Source organism: Triticum dicoccoides, chromosome 6B, assembly GCF_002162155.2.
Source record: "Triticum dicoccoides isolate Atlit2015 ecotype Zavitan chromosome 6B, WEW_v2.0, whole genome shotgun sequence".
Taxonomy (NCBI): domain Eukaryota; kingdom Viridiplantae; phylum Streptophyta; class Magnoliopsida; order Poales; family Poaceae; genus Triticum; species Triticum dicoccoides.
The window spans coordinates 327,471,768-327,487,315 of record NC_041391.1 but is presented as its reverse complement, the minus strand read 5'-3'; positions in this window follow the sequence as shown (position 1 = coordinate 327,487,315).

The following is a 15,548-nucleotide window of genomic DNA, read 5'->3' as shown; positions in this document are numbered from 1 at the left end:
CTTGTTCCCCTTGCGCATGCCATCATCTCCATGCTTGTTCTTGCTCCAATGTTCATCCTTCTCCAAGCTAGGCCCTTCATTTGTAAGCAAAACAAATGTATCCAATTTAGGCAGCATCATATTCTCATGAACATTAGAATCATTACCAAGAAACGAAAGTACCTGGTAATTTAGTTGGCGTGCACGAGCTCTAGTAATTGGTCCAGTATGTATAGCAGTAGGGGCTGTGGGTGTAACAATTGTATTGATGTCCTCATCAGCGTCTATCTTCGATCTACAACGACAAGTGCAAGGCACACAATCAAGATTGCGAGAACGCATCGAGAACATCTCCATCGACATTCATCACTCTGAAGCAAGGAGAAGGGACTACTTTGACAAGAAGCTTGCCGTACATAAAGAGGAGCAAGATGCAAGGATGAAGGAGATTAGAGCCTTGATCAAGTCTACTTCCCCTTTGTCATCTTCAAGGCGGCGGCGACCAAGTCGATCATCTTCGGAGCACAAACAAGATGCAAGCGCAAGTCGTCCAAGTCAACATCTACATGGCGACCACCATCACGTTCGTGATCCACATCGTCATGAAGGGCAAGTCACCTCCAAGCATCATGTGCATGACGACGACGAACGCCTTCGAGCTCAAGCACGACAACGACATCATCATCATGAAGATGCTCCACAAGCGCAAGTGCACAAGTCCCAACAAGCCCTACTTCACGCCAAGTCCAAGCTTCATAAGCACAAGAGAAGACCGCGAGACGACCACTACCAAGACGGTGCTACGGCTACATCAACCACTTTGGCATCTTCGCCAAGTGTTCTCAAGGCATCTTCGCCTTTGGACGTACGGCATCTTCGCCTACTTCCCACGAGTACGCCTACAACGACTTCATCAAGTCCAAGGCGACCACCTACAAGCGAGGGTGACACTTCCATCTTCGGAAGCCCCCCAAGGAAGATGGCCGAGCATGGGAAACTCCCTTCGGTCATGGAGACGAGCTACGAGGTGCCACATCATATGGGCCTCCAACAACAAGACGGCGACAAGACGGTCGAGCAAGGGCCATCCCCTTCGACCACGACGACAAGCGCGAACCTCTTCAACAACATGAAGACGACGCCCACATTGGACTCATCCTCCGAGTCAAGCTACGCGACCGCGCATGGAGACATTTGCACATACATCTCTCCGACACCCACATATGTCGAGATGCCCCATTTTTCATGTGAGGAGAGCCACCACCAGATGAGTGACATGAGAGACTCCACTATACGTGACATTGAGAGCATTTCCTATGAGAGGATGAGTGTGACCACCACTAGCCCCACACATGAGATCATGCCACACATCCTATGTGAGGTTGAGCGCCATTTGAGTGACTCCACCAACCATATGAGTGAGAGCATCCTTGAGGGAGTGAGTGAGCCACAACACTTAGTGAGTGAGGTAGTTGACATGGCATGTGAGGCCACTATGATTTCTAACGACTTACTCTCTACTCCTAGTGTGTTTTCTTATTTCGTGCTAGGTCTCCTACATGACGACACGCCTATATGCGACGAGTCCATCCCTCCAATGGAGAAACCGATGGCCATGGTGGACGATGATACACCCCCCACATGGTTCCATCAAGATGAAGATGACAACGAGACGATCTTCAACACCTCACCTACAACACATGAGCGACGCGCCAAAGGTAACATAGGTGATGGTGCTTCTCTTGTCCCACTAGTGGACTCTCTTGACATCGATTGCTCCCATGATGTTGACCCACCTATTACCATGCTTCATGCTAGTAAGACTTCTTCATGCCTTGACTTACCTATTTATGATGAATATGATGATGAGCATGTTGAGTTGCCTAGTTGTGATGCTATGCTTCATAGGATATCATGTGAAAATTCTATTGGTCACATCATGTTTGACAATCCATTGACCTTGTCATATGCTATGAGTGAGATCTCCCATATTGCATCCTTACAATCTCAACATAGTAACTATGCATGCCCCATTAAGATAAATCCTATTTGCACATATGGCATAGATGACAAGCCCATGGTTATTGGCATTTGTTTTTCATGTGATGATATTGCCATGCTTCCTTTACATGACTTGTGCAATTCATGTACTATGCCATGCCATGATCACATTGTTCCAAATATGCATTGTTTTGGATGTTGTCAATATTCTCCATGTGATGTTTCCACTAATACTCATGAGGAGACCCCCATAGTTTCCTCATACATATTAGGAGATCTTGATGCATTTCATACTTTGCATGATTTCCATGATTGCTTGCACCATATGCATTCCATGAATAACAATGCTCTAGATATTGCTCGTGATGCATTACACAATTTGAGTCTCCATTATGCCATAAATAATAACAAACCTATCATGATAGATGACATGTTTCTATATCACGCATCTCATTTATTTGAGCATTGGATATTTAGTGCTAACCGACACATGCACGTGCGCATCATAATGGATGATGTGTACATATACCATGCACACACAATTTTCTCTTTGTCTTTGTTTTGTGTAGGTACTTATGAACACTCGTCAACCTCACAATCCCATGAGTTGACGAAATGAGCTCTTGAGAGCAATGATGACTTGGGATCCCGTGGACTATCCTTACCACCGTTCTCTTCGCGCAAGGACTACGCGCATATCTTCTACTTGGCTCTCACACGGCTATGGGCTATATACCATTTATCCCCTTATGCTCATTTTACCGTGTTCACTTTGCATGTTATACTTGCTTCTATGCCTTTGCCATGCAATTGTGACCCTTGCTTGCATCTACCCATGATTCACCATTATGATACTCCTATGTGTATTTGCATGCTTGGTGGAGATCCTTGTTGCTATTGCCATGTTTATCATGTGCCTCATTGATGAGGACATCAATACAATTGTTACACCCATAGCCCCTGCTGCTATACATAGTGGACCAATTACTAGAGCTCGCGCACGCCAACTAAATTACCAGGTACTTTCGTTTCTTGGTAATGATTTTAATGTTCATGAGAATATGATGCTGCCTAAATTGGATACATTTGTTTTGCTTACAAATGAAGGGCCTAGCTTGGAGAAGGATGAACATTGGAGCAACAACAAGCATGGAGATGATGGCATGCACAAGGGGAACAAGAACGGAGTTACAAGTGATGATTTCAGGACTTTGAAGCCACCATAATGGGTGCATGAAGCCTTGGACGAAATATACAAGATGCCACTTCATAAATTTCGTCCCGAGGCTATTATAGGTGCTGCGTCACCTTATTATTGGGCCAGGCCCATGTAATTTCGAAATACATAAGTATAGGCTATTTTTAGAGTCCGTATGTGTGGGGAAACAAGAGATAGGGTTGATTTCGGACCCCTCCACCAAGGGCCACGAAATTCCCCCCTCTTCCTCCATATATACAGCCCTTAGGGCATCGTTTAGACTTTGGGTTTTGTTTAGATTAAAAGTTCGCCATAGCTGCAACTTCGCGTACTTTGTTTATGTTCAACGACCAGACAAAGGCGTCACAGAACCCCACCTTGATCAATAAAGCTTTCATCTTATATTCGCAATATCCAGATTGCAATCTCAGTTTCTTGCTTGTTCTTTGTTTGCTCGCAGGAAACAGACCCTCGTGGTCAGGTTGGTCGTGATCCGGCGTGGTCAATAACCTCTTGGAGTTGGTTTAGCGATTGCTAAGGCGCGACGTCCTCGCACGTTCGTAGTCGGATCGTCAAAGTCGACTACCACCAAAGCGATATCCATCATCTCATCGAAAGACGGGACACCTTTGCCTCTATCACTCATACTATTGTTGCTTCTTGTGTTGGGAGAGTCATGATGTTACATTGCTATTTACATAGGACTTCTTGCCAACACCATGAACCTACTTTCCTCATACCTTGCTTTCATGCTTGTGCTATGACATGTGAATTATTCATGCACACTATTTGCACCAATGACATGCTTGCCATGATTCCTCCTAGTACGTTGCATCTTCGCACTACTAGCTTGCTTGACTTGATTGCTACGTTTGCTTGCTTGGTTGCATCACCCATGTTCCACTATTACTCGCTTTCTTGGGTTGATGACATATATGCCCATGCCTCTCACATGATATATCTTGATCATTGTCTCGTGTGTCCATTAGTTGCATCTCTCATATCACCTTGTATTGAGTGCCAACTTACTATGCTTATTGATCTTGGAGACTTGGACACCTTACTTGTGATGCATGATTGTTTGATTGAGCCTCTTGTATTTGGTTGTTCTCGTATCATATGCCTCCATACTATGCAATACTCCCTTGTCATTTCTTATGATGAGCATGATGCATACACTTGTTGGGTATCTTACCACATGAATGATAGGTTTTGCACTTCCTCTAACCTCATTTGTTTTTCCGAGTGTTTGTCATGTTCTTTCGTTTTGAAGGATTCACAAGGCGGTAACATCACGAGACATTTTGGTTATGTCAAGGCATACAAGATGCGCAACTACATCATCCTTGAGACACTCCTAAAGGTGAACTCCTTCTCTTTGAGCCATCCTCAAATGCGCATATTGGATGGGTCACTCTTTCATTGTTGTTTCCTTCTTGTTGTCTACATGATACATCTCGTGAACGGAGGAGCAACATTGGAGATTGGCTACATGAAGCTTCACATTGAGGAGCGCTCGCACTTATTGGATGCACCTTCGAAACTCCACTCATGCCTTGACATCGAGCTTTGGTACACCAACACCTCCATATTTATTGATTGTGCTCATACATGTCATGCTCGATGGACTTATCATACTCACCACAAGTTTGCACCCTATGCATGGATTGACTCACACTATGATTGCCTTGTTGCATCTATTTCCATGTCATCCATGATATATGAGCTTGTGCACTTCCTTAGCAAATTTGTTGTGATCTTCCTTGATGGCATATTCATACATCATGATCATATTACCCATCATCAATTGCATGATAACATACACATGTTGAGCATCCATTGCCATATTCATGCTATTGATAAACCGTCTCACTATGACATCATTTTGCACCGTGGTTGCATTAATCATATTTACAACACATTTGTGTGCACAATGATTGCATTTCCTCACATGAATGCTTTGGAACTCATTCTAGATCATCTTGATAACCTTCATGCACTTTCTCACGACCAATCTTGCCGCACAGACTCATTCTTACATGATGGACACTTTGTGTGCGCTAACCAATGTATTTCCGAGTGTTGCTTGTGTTTGCTCTTTTTGCATGTCTATCACTCCGGCGATACCTTGGACTACTTGGATTGCGCCATGTCTTCAACTTCGTCCAACTACAAGTCCGTCTACGTCAACCGTTTCCATGGTGATGAGGATCACGATCCGAGGTCGGATCTTTCCCAAGGGGGGGAGATGATGCGGAGCTGATAGAGGCAAAGGTGACCCGTCTTTCGATGAGATGATGGATATCGCTTTGGTGGCAGTCGACTTTGACGATCCGACTATGAACGTGCGAGGACGTCGCGCCTTAGCAATCGCTAAACCAACTCCGAGAGGTTATTGACCACGCCGGAGCACGATCAACCTGACCACGAGGGTCTGTTTCCTGCGAGCAAACGAAGAACAAGCAAGAAACTGATATTGCAATCTGGATATTGCGAATATAAGATGAAAGCTTTATTGATCAAGGTGGGGTTCTGTGACGCCTTTGTCTGGTCGTTGAACACAAACGAAGTACGCGAAGTTGCAGCTATGGCGAACTTTTAATCTAAACAAAACCCAAGGAAAAAGCTACTAGATGGATCTACTTATATAGGAGCAAGGGGTGGCGGCCAAGGAGGTGGGAGGACGTCCCAAGGCAGCCTAAAACTAACCCTAGGTCGTACAAGGCTCATGGGCCCAAGTGGAGGTGATGCAACACCTTTGGGCTTGTAGTTTGACTCGGATTCTGCTGCAACGTCAGATTGTTTCGTCCGTAACTCAACGCTCTGGTCGAATTTGAAGGTGAATCCAATTGGGATGGAAATAGCACGAAATCTAGTTTCCAGCAAAAAAAGAATCACCCAATTCGGAGTCCGTATGAAAAAGTTGTTGGCGTTTTGAGTCAGGTATGTCTATGCAGTCCGAATCTGAATCCAGAACGTGAAAGACTTGGACTCTATCTTCTCTTGGCCCAAAAGTGACGTGAGAGGACTTTTTGAATACAACCTAAACATCTCCTTTTCCCTTATCTTCATATGTGGATTGTACCAATGTCCCATACACCTGCAATTAGACAAAACACAAAAGTGTGTGAAGTATTTTTGTTCTGGATAACATAAATAGACTATTGAATAGTTTGCATTAGAAATCACCTGACAAATATGCATGTATGCAATATTTTTGGTCGTATCCAAGGTAGTCATGTCCTTATCAGGAGCATCCCACGTTCATCCCCATGTACACTCCGACTACGCTCCAAACCCCAAGTGGACATACGACGAGACCTCGAACATACGCCATTGGACACAAGGTGAACTCGCTCCTCTCCGAACCTTCACTTCCCACATGTGAGACATGGTTACTACCTCATATATATGTGCTATGCATGACCAGGAACAAGGAGGAAGACCATGGACAAGACGGCGAGGACACCAAGTACAAGGACCAAGAGAAGAAGCTGCCTAAAGCTACAGCGGTCGGACGTCCGACCAGGACCGGACGTCCGACGACTCCCAGGCTCCGGACGACCGACCCCCTCCGGACGACCGTGCCAGCGACCACCGAACTGAATCTGCGGACATCCGAAGAACTCCGGACGTCCGGGACCCCGCGAGCCTCCGGACGACCGGCCCCCTCCGGACGTCCGACCGAAGCGCACCCGAGCCGAATCTACGGAAGTCCGAAGAGCACCGGACGTCCGGACCTTCCCGAGCCTCCGGACGACCGGAACCCTCCGGACGTCCGACGCCTGTCTGCGCACAGTGTGTTGGGCCGTCGCCCATGTACCCCTTCACTTACCCCTTCGTGGCCCATGACTATATATACTCCTCCACCTCCTCCTAATTAGGTTTAGCGTTGATTTAGCTCAATTAGAGATAGTGCTTCGCTCATCCACCGGATCTCCTCCTCGTGAGAGACCGCGGCCTCCTCGGAGAAGATCCTATCGGATTCAAGACCCCCTCGTGGGAAGATCCCCTTGTGGATTCAAGACCTCCTCACGGAGAAGATCGGTTACCTTTGTATCCTTACCTTTGTTGACTTTGGATCTCGTGTATCTCTTTGTGTTCTTTGATCTAGCACTTGTGTGACCGATTCCTTGTTGGTTGAGTGTTTTCCCTCGTTCCTCCCCGTGATTTCCTCGTGTTCTTCCGCTCGTTCTTCGTGTCTCCCCGTAGGATCCACTCCAAACGTGAAAGATCGTCCACATAGGGTTCCACCCTACATCACAAGGGGATCTTTCCACGAGGGGGTCTTGAATCCGATAGAATCTACTCCGAAGAGGCCGCGGTCTCTCACGAGGAGGAGATCCGATGGATGAGCAAAGCTCTATCTCTAACTTGAGCTAAATCAACGCTAACCCTAAAACGTAGGTGGAGGGGGAGTATATATAGTCTAAGGGGCGAAGGGGTACATGGGCCTCGGCCCAGATGTGCTGCACGCAGGCAGGGGAGGCCGGATGTCCGGGCGTTGGCCCAGATGTCTGGGCCTTCGCGAGGTGCCGGATGTCCGGGCTAGCGGGCCGGATGTCCGGGCTGGAGTGGCCGAATCTTCTGCTCTCTGGATAGCATGCGCCGGATTTCCAGGCAGGCGCCGTATGTCCGGTGGCTCGGGAAGAGCCGGATGTCCGGGCCTCTGGCCGGATGTCCGGGCTGACGGGGTTCTGCTTCTGGACGTTCTGTGATGGGCGCTGGATTTCCGGGCTATGGCCGGATGTCCGGGCTTGCGGGAAGGGCCGGATGTCTGGGCTGGGGCCAGATGTCCGGGGCCTGTAGCAGCTGACTCTTCTTCCTTCTCCTCTTCCATGCTTGGCCTTTGTCCTTTGGTTCTCCATGGTCATCTCGGTTGTACCTGAGTATCGGCAAGGTCCATGCATGAGGTAGTAGCCATGTCTCACACGTGGAAAGTGACGGTTCGAAGAGGAGTGAATTCACCTTGTGTCCAATGGCGCATAGTAGAGGTCTCCTCTTATGTGTCCTTGGGGCTTGGGGAGTAGTCGGAGTGTACATGGGGATGAACGTGGGATGCTCCGCATCAGCCTAGCTTGGAGAAGGATGAACATTGGAGCAAGAACAAACATGGAGATTAGGGCATGCTCAAGGGGAACAAGAACAGAGTTACAAGTGATGATTTCAGGACGTTGAAGTCACCGTAATGAGTGCATGAAGCCTTGGACGAAATATACAGGATGCTACTTCATAACTTTCGTCCAGAGGCTATTCTAGGTGATGCATCACCTTATTATTGGGCCAGGCCCATGTATTTTCGAAATACTTGAGTATAGGCTGTTTCTAGAGTCCATATGTGTGGGGAAACAAGAGATAGGGTTGGTTTCGGACCACTTCCCCAAGGGCCACGAAATTCCCCCCTCTTCCTCTATATATAGAACCCTTAGGGTGTCGTTTAGACTTTGTGTTTTGTTTAGATTAAAGTTCGCCATAGCTGCAACTTCGCGTACTTCGTTTGTGTTCAACGACCAGACAAAGGCGTCACAGAACCCCACCTTGATCAATAAAGCTTTCATCTTATATTCGCAATATCCAGATTGCAATCTTAGTTTCTTGCTTGTTCTTCGTTTGCTCGCAGGAAACGGACCCTCGTGGTTAGGTTGATCATGCTCCGGTGTGGTCAATAACCTCTCGGAGTTGGTTTAGCGATTGCTAAGGCGCGACGTCCTCGCACGTTCATAGTCGGATCGTCAAAGTCGACTTCCACCAAAGCGATATCCATCATCTCATCGAAAGACGGGACACCTTGGCCTCTATCACCTATCCTATTTTTAGGTCCCAACGCCGTGATTTTTTTAGTGTTCTAGGCTCGCGTCTCTAGCACGGTCCAGCCTAGGACCAGCACAGTACCGTCGTTGAACGTTTATTCAACTTTGCATCTCTGAATTGATTATTGCTAATCCTTTTTGGTACCATATTATAAGCCTTCCCAGCTCCACATACATTTACGTCGCGTGTTTGACTCTCCTTGGTAATCGCTCTATCCAATCTTTGAGAGTTTTGACTACAACGGTTGCCGATCACCGCCTGTTGCTGGGTAAGAACTGGTAAGAATTTGAGTTTTGCTTGACGGATTTGTGACACCCACCACCACCTGATAGAGGCAAAGGTGTCCCGTCTTTCGATGAGATGATGGATATCACTTTGGTGGAAGTCAATTTTGACGATCCGACTACAAACGTGCAAGGACGTCGCGCCTTAGCAATCGCTAAACCAACTCCGAGAGGTTATTGACCACGCCGGAGCACGATCAACCTGACCACGAGGGTCTATTTCCTGTGAGCAAACAAAGAACAAGCAAGAAACTGAGATTGCAATCTGGATATTGCGAATATAAGATGAAAGCTTTATTGATCCAGGTGGGGTTCTATGACGCCTTTGTCTGGTCGTTGAACACAAACGAAGTAATCGAAGTTGCAGCTATGGCGAACTTTAATCTAAACAAAACCCAAGTCTAAACGATGCCTTAAGGGCTATATTTATAGGGAAAAGAGAGGGGATTTTGTCCACCCTTGGCAAGGTGGGACTAAAACACCTCCTAGGTCGTTTTCCCTATAATATGGACTCTAAAAATAGATTACATGGGTCTGGCCAAAATAAGGTGGCGCAACACCAATAATAAGCTATGGACGAAATTTATGAAAAGCCATCTTGTATATTTCGTCCATCATCTTGTATGTCATCATGGTGGCTTCAAAGTCCGGAAATCTCCACTTGAACCTCCGTTCTTGTTCTCTTCGCATGCACCTTCATCTACGTGCTTGACCATGCTCCAATGTTCAACCTTCTTATCCGTGCTAGACCCTTCAATTGCAAACAACACAAATGTATCTAAGTTAGGCAGCATCATATTCTCATGAACACAAGAAACATTACCAAGAAATGAAAGTACCTAATAATTTAATTGGCGTATCTGAGCTCTAGCAACTGTTCCAAGAGGTAAAACAGTAGGGGATATGCGTGTAAATGTGGTAGCCATGTCCTCATCACCACCACTTGTTAGTAGTCTGTAGGATCATATTCTTGTGTGTTTCTATTGCTGCTAACCATGCCAGAATCACTAGCCAACGAGATTGACTGGGAGAACTTAACGAACAAGGAGCTTCATGATAAGTTTCAGCAAATGATGACTGAACAGGTGCAAGATGTGCTGAACAATTTTGAAGAGGCCATGGAGAAGATCACTGGCCTTGAGAAGACGTTCGAAACAAAGCTTGATAACAGATTTAATGAACTGCTTGTGCGTCTTCCATCGGCTGCACCTGCCGCACCTCTGCAACAACAACAACAACTACCTCCACGTCGCGAAACAACCCTCCGCCGAGCGAGCCGTGTCCTTCTTCAGCCCGGCCAAACTGTTGGTGATGCTGTTGATACTTCTATGGCTCCTGCTGCTGATGCGGAGGATGATTATGCGGGAGATTACGAGGATGAGGTTGATCAAAATCAGAACTATGTGCAACCACCAGCACCACAACTGATAGAGGCGAAGGTGTCCCGATCTTTCGATGAGATGATAACTATCGATTTGGTGGAGACGACTTTGACGATCCGACTACAAACGTGCACGACGTTGCGCCTTAGCAATCGCTAAACCAATCTCCTGAGGTTACTGACGATGCCGGAAGCACGGTCAGCCTGACCACGAAGGTCTATTCCTGCAAGCAATCGAAGAACGAGCAAGAATATGATAAAGCAATCTGAATATTGCAAATATATATGAGGTATTGATAATGGTGGGGATCCGTAAGCGGTCTTGGTCTGGTCGTTGGACACAAACGAAGTACACGAAGTTGCGTTGGCTAACTTTTAACTAAACAAATCCCAAGGAAAAGTTACTAGATGGATCTACTTATATAGGAGCAAGGGGTGGCGGCCAAGGAGGTGGGAGGACGTCCCAAGGCAGCCTAAAACTAAATCTAGGTCGTACAAGGCCAATGGGCCCAAGTGGAGGTGATGTAACACCTTTGGACTTGTAGTTTGACTCGGATTCTGCTGCAGCATCAGATTGTTTCGTCCACAACTCAACGCTCCGGACGAATTTGAAGGTGATTCCAATTGGGTTGGAAAGTGCACGAAATCTAGTTTCCAACAAAGAAGGAATCACCCAATTCGGAGTCCGTATGAAAAACTTGTGTGCGTTTTGAGTCAGGTGTGTCTGTGCAGTCCGAATCTGAATCCAGAACGTGAGAGACTTGGACTCTATCTTCTCTTGGGCCAAAAGTGACGTGAGAAAACTTTTTGGACAGAAAATAAACATCTCTTTCTTCCTTATCTTCATATGTGGATTGTACAAATGTCTCATACACCTGCAATTAGACAAAACACAAAAGTGTGTGAAGTATTTTTGTTCTGGATAACATAAATAGATTATTGAATAGTTTGCACTAGAAATCACCTGACAAATATGCATATATGCAATATTTTTGGTCATATCCAAGGTAGTCATGTCCTCATCAACAACCACCAGGTCGTCCACATGCAAATAATCACAATGGTAGGGCTCTCCCTCAGGTACGAGATCATGACCATCTTCCTAAACTGAAACTGAATATTCCATCATTTGAGGGTAGATATGTTCCTGATATATATCTTACTTGGTATTTAGAAACTGAACAACAATTTACATGTTTACAATATCCTGAGGAGAGACGTGTTCCTGCTGCTGTTTGTGCTTTCACTAGTTTTGCATGTGTTTGGTGGTCTGAACATTGTAGATTATATCCTATTCCAGCTACTTGGCCTTCTTTGAAAACTGCTATGCGTACTCGTTGGGTTCCACCATATTATCAACGTGAATTGCTTCAAAAATTGCAGCCTTTGAGACAAGGAAAAAATTCTGTAGAAGAATATTATCAGGAATTACAAACTAGCATGATTAGATGTGGTATTGTTGAGAAGAATGAACCTATGCTTGCATGTTTTATGGGTGGATTAAATAGAGAGATTCTGACCATTCTAGAGTATAAGGAGTATACTAATATCACTCCTTTATTCCATTTTGCTTGTAAAGCTGAACGTGAAGTGCAGGATCGACAAGCATTGGCGCGAACCAACTTTTCTGCAGGTCGACCTTCATCAGGGACACCGCGTGCATCTTCTACTTCCACTGTACCAGCACCTCCATTAGGTGCCACCTCCAGCCGTGATACAAGAAAGTAGGCACAACCACCACTATCTGCCAAGAGCGCACCTGTCGGGCCTACATAGAGCTCTTCTTCTTCCATGACATCAACTGGGCACACAAGTGATATTATTTGATGCAGAGCATCCTTAGATCATCCCCATGGACCTTCCATCGCCTCACCAAGCCTCAAGAGGACCCGTGACTAGAGCACGTGCTAGAGCTCTCGAGACCGAGGTGACTTCTCTCCTTAATGATATCTCATATGATCCTCTCGAGACATGGCTACTACCTGAATCCGGAATGTTGTGCATGATTAGGTACCAAGACGACCCTCCCGAGGATGCACATGAAGATGGTCGAGACCCTAAGTCCATGGAAGAAGAAAACCAATGGAAGACGGCAAGAACAACCTCCAGGCACCGGACATCCGGCCAGGACCCCAGACATCCGGCCCCTGGAGATCCACAAGGCCAGGCACCTGCAGAAGAAGCTACAGGGCCCGGACATCCGGCGTCCAGCCCGGACATCCGGCCCCCACCGGAAATCCGGCCTAAATCCCGGACATCCGGCACTAGCGTCCAGGGAGAACAGAAGCTTGCCCCGACAGCCCGGACATCCGGTGCTCGCCCCGGACATCCGGCACCTCCCGAAGCTGCGGATATCCGGTGCCTCCCAGCGGACATCCGGCGTCGCCCATCCAGTGAACAGAAGAGTCAACTCCACTGGCCCGGACATCCGGCACCTCGTGAGCGCCCGGACATCCGGCCCGTCGCTCAAACATCCGGCGCCTTCTGCCTGCGCGCAGCTCCTTTGGGCCGTGACCCATGTACCCCTTCGCCCTTTGACTATATATACTCCCTCATCCCGTACGTTTTAGGGTTAGCATTGGTGTAGCTCATATTTGTGTGAGAGCCTTGCTCATCCACTTGGATACTTCTCCTCGGAGTTCACGACCTCTTCGGAGAAGATCCCCCAAGCGGATTCAAGACCCCTTTCTAGGGAAGATCATCAAGACCTCCTCATGGAGAAGAATGGTTCCGTTGTATCCTTACCTTTGTTGATTGTGGATCTTGAGTTACTCTATGTGTTCGGTGATCTAGCACTTGTGTGATTGATTCCTTTGTCGGTTGAGTGATTCTCTCGTTTCTCCCCGTGTTTTCCCTTGTGATTTCCGCGCGTTCTTCGTGTTTCCCCCCGTAGGATCCACTCCAAACGTGAAAGATCGACCCCTAGGGTTCCGCCCTACATCATCTTGGTATCATGATCCACGTTGATCACGTTTTTGGAGCCCCTACCCCATGTTTTCTAGCTTAATTTTGTTGTTTTCGTCCTAATCCGAAAATCCCCAGCAAAAATAGCCCCAAATTTTTTTTGTGATTTGTTGGTGTGATGAAATTTCGTTGGATTTGGTGCATGGATTTGTGTTGATGCGTGTGGATCTAGCTTTCCCCACCCTCCCCACCCTTTTCCATCCACAAATACGTCCGAATTTTGCCCCGGAGTTGCAATTTTTCTCGTGGAGTTCATCGTGTTCGTCTGATAGAGGCAAAGGTGTCCCGTCTTTCGATGAGATGATGGATATCGCTTTGGTGGAAGTCGACTTTGACGATCCAACTACGAACGTGCGAGGACGTCGCGCCTTAGCAATCGCTAAACCAACTCCGAGAGGTTATTGACCACGCCGGAGCACGATCAACCTGACCACGAGGGTCTGTTTCCTGCGAGCAAACGAAGAACAAGCAAGAAACTAAGATTGCAATCTGGATATTGCGAATATAAGATGAAAGCTTTATTAATCAAGGTGGGGTTCTGTGACGCCTTTGTCTGGTCGTTGAACACAAACGAAGTACGCGATGTTGCAGCTATGGCGAACTTTTAATCTAAACAAAACCCAAAGTCTAAACGGCGCCCTAAGGGCTGTATATATGGAGGAAGAGGGGGGAATTTCGTGGCCCTTGCTGGAGGGTCCAAAATCAACCCTATCTCTTGTTTCCCCACACATACGGACTCTAAAAATAGCATATACTTATGTATCTCGAAATTACATGGGCCTGGCCCAATAGTAAGGTGACGCAGCACCTAGAATAGCCTCGGGACGAAATTTATGAAGTGGCATCTTGTATATTTCGTCCAAGGCTTCATGCACCCATTATGGTGGCTTCAAAGTCCTGAAATCATCACTTGTAACTCCGTTCTGGTTCCCCTTGCGCATGGCATCATCTCCATGCTTGTTCTTGCTCCAATGTCCATCCTTCTCCAAGCTAGGCCCTTCACTTGTAAGCAAAACAAATGTATCCAATTTAGGCAGCATCATATTCTCATGAACATTAGAATCATTACCAAGAAACGAAAGTACTTGATAATTTAATTGGCGTGCGCGAGCTCTAGTAATTGGTCCAGTATATGTAGCAGTAGGGGCTGTGGGTGTAACAATGGTATTGATGTCCTCATCATCCTCCCCTTCTTGAAATGAAGTCGTCCTCGACGGAAACTCATCTTCCTCACCCAAATAAGGCTTCAAATCTGCAATGTTAAAAGTGGGACTAACCCCAAAATCTGCAGGCAGCTCAAGTTTATATGCGTTATCATTTATTTTCTCTAACACCTTAAAGGGACCATCAGCACGTGGCATTAGCTTTGATTTGCGCAAATCAGGAAATCTATCCTTACGCAAATGTAACCAAACAAGATCTCCAGGTGCAAACACAACATGTTTTCTACCCTTATCTCCAGCAAGTTTATATTTAGCATTCATACGCTCAATGTTTTCCTTAGTTAACTCATGCATTTTTAAAATCAATTCAGCACGTTGTTTAGCATCAAAATTAACCTTCTCCGAAGATGGAAGAGGCAACAAATCAATAGGTGCACGAGGTAGGAAACCATACACAACTTCAAAAGGGCACATCTTAGTAGTAGAATGCAATGAACGATTATAAGCAAATTCAATATGAGGCAAGCATTCCTCCCACATTTTTCTTATTATTCTTCAAAACAGCCCTAAGCATAGTAGACAATGTTCTATTGACTACTTCAGTTTGTCCATCAGTTTGGGGGTGACAAGTAGTACTAAAAAGCAGTTTAGTCCCCAACTTAGCCCATAAACATCTCCAAAAGTGGCTAAGAAATTTAGTATCACGATCTGAAACAATAGTATTTGGCACACCATGCAAGCGAATAATTTCACGAAAGAACAAATCA